Source organism: Lacerta agilis, chromosome 2 (assembly GCF_009819535.1).
Source record: "Lacerta agilis isolate rLacAgi1 chromosome 2, rLacAgi1.pri, whole genome shotgun sequence".
NCBI classification, from domain to species: domain Eukaryota; kingdom Metazoa; phylum Chordata; class Lepidosauria; order Squamata; family Lacertidae; genus Lacerta; species Lacerta agilis.
The window spans coordinates 120480321-120488921 of record NC_046313.1 but is presented as its reverse complement, the minus strand read 5'-3'; positions in this window follow the sequence as shown (position 1 = coordinate 120488921).

The window sequence follows — 8601 nt, the reverse complement described above, 5'->3', positions numbered from 1 at the left end:
GTTTTGGTCTTTACACTCTGACTTCAGAAAAAAATGGCGATGGAAAATTTGGACTGACGTGGGAAACAATTGAAACAAAGGAAGGAAGAGACAGGAACTGAAATTTGACACTCACTCACTCACCCTCCCTTTCAAAATGCTGGACTTTGTGTTCGAACTTGTTTTGAACTCTGGTTTAAAGGATGAAGAAATGCTTACTGTCTTGAGGCTGGAAACTGCTTAATCGGAAACTGCAAGTCTTGAGTGGGATTTTAAATAAAAAGAACCTATTCCCACAGAGGAGGCTTTTCAAAAGTTTACACAATGGAAGCAAACCTTGGCAAAGAGCTGGAAGGGGTGCTTGAAGGATGGTCTGAAATGGCTGGGCAACTCCGGGAAAAGGAACCGTTTGCTGGGGGTGGCAGCCCTGGAACGGGAAAATTTATAATATCCAGACCCCGAGGTGGGAGCTCGGGGGCAAGGGACATGGAATTAAGATATCTACAAGAAGCAGAAGTATGGTACAAAGAAGCGGAGGAGCCCAGGAAGGATGTGATGTGTACCCTGAAGCTCGATGCAAGGTCTGTTGTGAATGCTGCCTGGATCTGTGGACATTTGGGACAAGAAGACAACTGGAGGATCGGTTCTGGCGAAAGACAGAGAAAGACAATGGACAGAGGGGGTGTGGGATGAAGTATTAAATGTAAAACCCAAATGGTTTGTTATGGTATCCTGAAATCGGAGAGTGAAGTTTGTTAATTTTAAGTTTATTATGAATAAGTAAGGAGCTATTGGATCTTAAGTTAAAAGCAGCATGATAAAGGTCAGAAGAAATAAGTTTAGTTTTTATAAGAATATTCTGTTAAGAGTTAGGCTATAATAGGATGATTAAGAGAACTGTGTTATTTTTAATTGAAGTTAAAAAAATTTATAGAGAAAAGTTGTTAAGAAAGTAAAATATGGATTTAAAACCGAAGGTGAAAAGGCGGGGGAAGTCAAACGTCAAGATTCAGAAATAGAAATATTTATTTTTGTAAGGTATACAAATAAGAAGAAGAATCCTGGCATTATGTGTATTTGTATTGTTTTGTATTTGTAGGTGTGGGTCTGGGTATGTGTTGTATTATGAAAATGTTAATAAATTCTTCTTAAAAAAAAAAAAAGATATACTCCTTCCCAATCACTGTTTATAAACCTCCAGGGACAGAGTTGCTTTCCTTGGAGGTTTTCCAAACGGAGGCTGGAAGGCCAAATGTCAGGGATTCTTTAGCTGAGATCCCTGCATTGCAGGGGGTGGGACTAGATGTCCCTTGGGGTCCAACCTCACAGTTGCTTACTATTATTATTTTAAACATATTTTTCTTTTCAAAAGATAAGTGTAATTGAACATCACTAAGTAATAATAATAATAATAATAATAATACACTATATCATGATCAGAGTTAACAATTCCATCTATACTTATCTAATGTCTAGGTGTACCCAAAAACATATATGTTGATTCTTCACCTACTATATTGGGTAACTCTTTATGATAATTTTATAATGGCCCTCTAGCCGATCCCACCTCAAGCCTCCAATGTCCCCTTTCAATGCTCTGGACACTGCCCTGCGGATTCAGACTTGGGGGTTCCTGAGCGAGGGGCCCTTTTCCTCTGCTCCCCCCTCTCTCAGCCGCTCCGGAGGGATTTCCAGTCAGCCTCACAGACCCAGGGAGTCCCCTTGTTCTCACTTTGGGGGGGGTCTTCTTTCCCTCAAATCTCTTCCCCCACCCCACCCTGGACTGGAAGAAGCCCCCGCTTCCGCCTGCCTCCCCACAGCTTCTCCTGTTAAACTCCCGCCTGACTCCTCTCCCAGCAGAGAGGCTCCTTCCTCTGGCCAGAGAGATTCTCCTCCAAGGTCCCCCCTCAGACCATCCCTCTCCCAACCCCCCCTTTCTCTCTCCCTCAGAAATGGCTCCTTTCATCATTTTCCTGCCAAAAGTGCTGGCTCCGCCTCCTGCTGGCTAGGCAGCCAATCAGAGCGAGGCTCATTCGGCAGCTCTTTTATATCTATGTATCACCTACGTCTATCAATTACCTATCTATTTCAAATAACTGTGCCGGGTGCCAGGGGCCCGTGAGGAGCCCCAGCGGACTTTGACTCTGTTTTAGGAAAATCTTTGGGCTCACCTGGATTACCAAAGAAAGACACCAGCCAGGAATGGAGCAGCAAAACAGCAGCCAGTAGGTCTGCTCTTTATTATAAAGGACTGTTGCAACAAGACTTTCACCCACCACATGGGAGAAGCATCCTTCCCTTGGCCTCCACCTCACACCCATCAAGTAAAACAAAAGAATTCCTTACAAGTTCCTGCTTTCTCAGGCAAAGCTAATCAAACCTCTTTGCCCCCCTCCCAGTTCCTCATCCATTCCCGGAGGGTCTGCCATTCTCCATGGGAGGATTGCCTGTCTGACACCCATTTGCCAGGATTACGTCTAGTGCAAGAGGCTGCTGTGGACCCGATCCCAGTTTCAGGGATTATGGCTGCCACATCCCAGACTCCCCCCTTGGTAGCCACTCCTTTCCTGGACAGAACAAAGTTGGAATGGGGACAAAGGAAGTGGTCCCGTTTTGCTGCTGCAGATGCAGACGCGCTTTGCTTCTCCCTGTGCTTCCCCCCCCCCCGTGTGAAAATGACCCCCTCTGGCTGCAGCCTCTGTTCACAAATGTGACTTATCCCAAAGGAAGGCAGCATCTGGATCCAAAGGAAGAACATGCATGATCTCTGAACAGGGACCCCCATGCACCCCTGGGACCCCCTTCTCCCCATGGCACCCTCAGGGGGAAGAGAGAGGACACTCACCAGATTCCTGGCTGGAGGGGCACCAAGGAAGTTTTTGCAAAGGAGAAAGAAGAAAGCAGCCTCCTCTCCTCTCGCAGGAAGGGATGGGGGAGGGAGGGAATTTAGCCATGGAGGGCCTTGCCCCTCCCCCTTCACTTCCTCTCCTCTCTAGGAATCCAGCTCTGCTCCTTTTAACCCTTGGCAAGCTGAAGGCACGGAGCCCACCCCTTCCTCTCCCTGCCTGCAGTTTTCCTTCTTCTGCGCCTGCGCTAAGGGGCTCCATCTGCAACAAGGAGCCCATCTCTGATCCAGACTAATATATTTGAACATGGCTATCATATCACCGGATCACCTCATTTGCCTCCTGAGAAATCTCTACGTGGGACAAGAAGCTACAGTTAGAACTGGATATGGAACAACTGATTGGTTCAAAATTGGGAAAGGAGTACGACAAGGCTGTATATTGTCTCCCTGCTTATTTAACTTATATGCAGAATACATCATGCGAAAGGCTGGACTGGATGAATCCCCAACCGGAATTAAGATTGCCGGAAAAAATATCAACAACCTCAGATATGCTGATGATACTACCTTGATGGCAGAAAGTGAGGAAGAATTGAAGAACCTTTTAATGAGGGTGAAAGAAGAGAGCGCAAAATATGGTCTGAAGCTCAACATAAAAAAAACTAAGATCATGGCCACTGGTCCCATCACCTCCTGGCAAATAGAAGGGGAAGAAATGGAGGCAGTGAGAGATTTCACTTTCTTGGGTTCCATGATCACTGCAGATGGTGACAGCAGTCACGAAATCAGAAGACGCCTGCTTCTTGGGAGAAAAGCAATGACAAACCTAGACAGCATCTTAAAAAGCAAAGACATCACCTTGCCGACAAAAGTCCGTATAGTTAAAGCTATGGTTTTCCCAGTAGTAATGTACGGAAGTGAGAGCTGGACCATCAAGAAGGCTGATCGCCGTAGAATTGATGCTTTTGAATTATGGTGCTGGAGGAGACTCTTGAGAGTCCCGTGGACTGCAAGAAGATCAAACCTATCCATTCTCAAAGAAATCAGCCCTGAGTACTCACTAGAAGGACAGATCCTGAAGTTGAGGCTCCAGTACTTTGGCCACCTCATGAGAAGAGAAGAATCCCTAGAAAAGACCCTGATGTTGGGAAAGATGGAGGGCACAAGGAGAAGGGGACGACAGAGGATGAGATGGTTGGACAGTGTTCTTGAAGCTACTAACATGAGTTTGGCCAAACTGCGAGAGGCAGTGAAGGATAGGTGTGCCTGGCGTACTCTGGTCCATGGGGTCACGAAGAGTCGGACACGACTGAACGACTGAACAACAACAAATCATATCACCCCTTAACCTTTTCTTATCCAGGCTAAACATACTGATAGGGAAAAGTTCCAGCCGTCACCTTCCCCCACCGCGAGGCCTTCAAGTGCGGGACCATGAAATCTACAAACCCCCCCGACGATGAGCGGGGCACCCCTTGCACCTTGTCCCTGTCATTTCCCCTCACACAAGTTGCATAAGCACCCACATAAACCCTCGTGATAAAGGGTTCCCCCAAAAGTCCCAATTTGCGCCCCTGAAAAGCATCCGAGAACGCTCCTGTCAAAGCGTTCTTTGCACGGACCATTTTCTTCAATGAACGGCAACCCTCCAATCAGAAGCATGCTTTCCAGTCTGCAAGATGGAACGTTCAGCTCAGCTACTCAACACCTGAGGAACCAGAGACCAAATTGCAAACATGCGCTGGATTATGGGGAAAGCCAGAGAGTTCCAGAAAAACATCTACTTCTGCTTCATTGACTATGCAAAAGCATTTGACTGTGTCGACCACAGCAAACTATGGCAAGTTCTTAAAGAAATGGGAGTGCCGGATCACCTCATTTGTCTCCTGAGAAATCTCTACGTGGGACAAGAAGCTATAGTTAGAACTGGGTATGGAACAACTGATTGGTTCAAAATTGGAAAAGGAGTACGACAAGGCTGTATATTGTCTCCCTGCTTATTTAACTTATATGCAGAATTCATCATGCGAAAGGCTGGACTGGATGAATCCCCAACCGGAATTAAGATTGCCGGAAAAAATATCAACAACCTCAGATATGCTGATGATACTACCTTGATGGCAGAGAGTGAGGAAGAATTAAAGAACCTTTTAATGAGGGTGAAAGAAGAGAGCGCAAAATATGGTCTGAAGCTCAACATCAAAAAAACTAAGATCATGGCCACTGGCCCCATCACCTCCTGGCAAATAGAAGGGGAAGAAATGGAGGCAGTGAGAGATTTCACTTTCTTGGGTTCCATGATCACTGCAGATGGTGACAGCAGTCACGAAATTAGAAGACGCCTGCTTCTTGGGAGAAAAGCAATGACAAACCTAGACAGCATCTTAAAAAGCAAAGACATCACCCTGCCGACAAAGGTCCGTATAGTTAAAGCTATGGTTTTCCCAGTAGTAATGTACGGAAGTGAGAGCTGGACCATAAAGAAGGCTGATCGCCGTAGAATTGATGCTTTTGAATTATGGTGCTGGAGGAGACTCTTGAGAGTCCCATGGACTGCAAGAAGATCAAACCTATCCATTCTCAAAGAAATCAGCCCTGAGTACTCACTAGAAGGACAGATCCTGAAGTTGAGGCTCCAGTACTTTGGCCACCTCATGAGAAGAGAAGAATCCCTAGAAAAGACCCTGATGTTGGGAAAGATGGAGGGCACAAGGAGAAGGGGACGACAGAGGATGAGATGGTTGGACAGTGTTCTCGAAGCTACTAACATGAGTTTGGCCAAACTGCGAGAGGCAGTGAAGGATAGGCGTGCCTGGCGTGCTCTGGTCCATGGGGTCACGAAGAGTCCATTCTGGTGTCTATCTTCTCCTTAGGAGATGGCCTCTCATTCCCTCGGTCCCCGCCATCCTCCGACCATCGGAAGATTATTATTTTGATACTGTATGATTTTCTGACATCCATCTCAGTGGCTTTCATAATCCCCTAGGCGAGAGAGCACGTACGAATCCAGGTGCATGAGGAAATGCCCCCACCCAAGTAATTCACCCAAGCACCCACCGATCAGTTGCCATGGTTGCAGACATCCTCTCAGGAGTTTCCCTATTGTTCTTCCCCAGTGGAAGATCTGAATGTATATTGTTGTTGTTGTTCAGTCGTTCAGTCGTGTCCGACTCTTCGTGACCCCATGGACCAGAGCACGCCAGGCACGCCCATCCTTCACTGCCTCTCGCAGTTTGTATATTGTATACTCTCGAGAATGTATATTGTACCCACCCTAAATCCATTCACCGGTTCCTGCCACCCTTCCTGATATGTATAACTTGTTTACCTGTATGTAAATCTTGCTAGAACCTCCTCTCTCCCCCCTCCCTTCCTTGACGTAGCTATGATGTATTTTGCAATGTATTCTGGGCAATTGCGGGAAGTTTTAAAAGTCCGTGATACGCTTTGTTTGGGGTTCGGATCCTCCTGAACCTTTTTGCGCAATAAACTCCTTTGCTTTTGCTCCAACCCCCGGCTGGTCTCCATTGACTTCACAGCGAACCACGGGCTTCCTCCGTAGGACCGGGAGCTGAGCAGCCTCTGCCCGGTAATTTCCGTAACAATACCCAGCTCCCTGAGCCGTTCCTCATAAGGCATAGTTTCCAGGCCTTTGACCATTTTGGTTGCCCTCCTCTGGACACGTTCCAGCTTGTCAGTATCCTTGAACTGTGATGCCCACACATCTTGTCCTCTTCTGACAAGATTCCAGTACTGGGCACCGCAGGTCAAGAAGGATACTGACAAGCTGGAATGTGTCTAGAGGGCAACCAAAATGGAACAGCTCAGGGAGCTGGGTATGTTTAGCCTGGAGAAGAGAATGTTAAGGGGTGATATGATAGCCATGTTCAAATATATAAAAGGATGTCATATAGAGGAGGGAGAAAGGTTGTTTTCTGCTGCTCCAGAGAAGCGGACACAGAGCAATGGATTCAAACTACAAGAAAGAAGATTCCACCGAAACATTAGGAAGAACTTCCTGACAGTAAGAGCTGTTTGACAGTTGGATTTGCTGCCAAGGAGTGTGGTGGAGTCTCCTTCTTTGGAGGTCTTTAAGCGGAGGCTTGACAGCCATCTGTCAGGAATGCTTTGATGGTGTTTCCTGCTTGGCAGGGGGTTGGACTGGATGGCCCTGGTGGTCTCTTCCAACTCTATGATTAATGATTCCCAAAGGCTTAGGGTAGCTTTAGAGATAGGACCAATTTCCATTTCTTGTTGATCAAAACCCACAGTCTCTCTGCTATCTTTTTTTCCAGAAGGTGTTACAAGTACCTGTCAGTATGGTAAGGATTTTATTACAGTCAGCCAAAAAGGATTTGTCCTCTGTTAGCTGTACAATGCACCCAATGACTGATAATCCCTCCTCATTTGTCCCCAAATGTTGATAGGAGTCTTTTATCCTTGCTTTAGCATTTCCTGAGGATAGATCTGAAATTTGCTTTCACATTAGTTTGCCTATTTGTATGGCCTGAATAGGGGAGAGACATGTTTTGTTGCATCTTCGACAGGGCAAGTGGTCCGGTTTTGCTCCTGCAGATTCAGAAGGGCTTTGCTTCTCCCTGTGCTCCCCCTTGTGCAAATGTTCTCGTCTGTCTCCATTCTCTGTTAACAAATGTGACTTTTCCCTCAGTCTGAAGGGGGTTTGTTTCCTTGACCCAAAGCCCCCTCCCCCAAAAGGAAGGCAGCATCTGGATCCGAAGGGAGAACAGAGCTGCAGACCTCCTCCGAATTGGCCCCCTTCCTGGCTTGGCAGACAGGAGAAGGGAGGACCCTCTGCTCCTGGACTTGGGGGTTTCCCCCCACCAGGCATGATCTGAACAGGGACCCCCCCATGCATTTCCCTAGTGGCATAACAAGGTCAGGTTGGACCTGGTGCGGAAAAGTTCTTGTCACTTCTCTAATATTGAACTCTTTTTTTTGTCTATGACTTTATTTCATATTTTCTTACAAAGGAATGTGGATTCTAGGCCTCTGATAACAAGTAGGTCACTGTTTCAGGGTGAATTGTGTTTTGGCTTGTGTTATTTTATTTATATTTATTGTTTGTTTGTTTGTTTAATAAAATTTATTTTTAAAAACCTGCAAAGTTGTTTACCAATAGAAAAAAGCACCACAGCAGTAAAATCAAGAAAAATTAACAACCCTACTTTAAAACATACAAAAGATAAAATGTTAAAACAGATTAAAATTACTTCAACTTCCTAAGCATCTGGGTATGCTTGCCTAAACAAGAATGCTTTTAGCAGGTGTCTGGAAAGAGTCTAGCAAAGGCATGTACTTTATTGCAAGAGGCGGGGAGTTCCAAAGTGCAGGTGCTGACTTAAACAATGCAGTGCTGGAAAGGGGGTGACAGGCAAGCGGCCAACCTTGCAGGGTTGCTGAATGAGGAGCTCCTAGGAGGAAAGGAGGTGCCATGGAAATGCAATTCTAGAAGAGCCTCTCTCTCTCCCCCTCTGTCAGAGGTGTGTGTGTGTGTGTGTATAAACATATACAGTGAGGGGGGAAAGTATTTGATCCCCTGCTAAATTTGCCCGTTTGCCCTCTGACAAAGAAATGACTAGCCCATAATTTTAATGGTAGGTTTATTGCAGCTGTGAGACAGAACAACAACAGAGAAGCCCAGAAGACAAAAGTCAGAGATTGATGTGCATTATAATGAGTGAAATAAGTATTAAATCCCTTTGCAACCAGCCAGATTTGATCCCCTTTCAACCAGCCAGATGTCAGGCTACGTG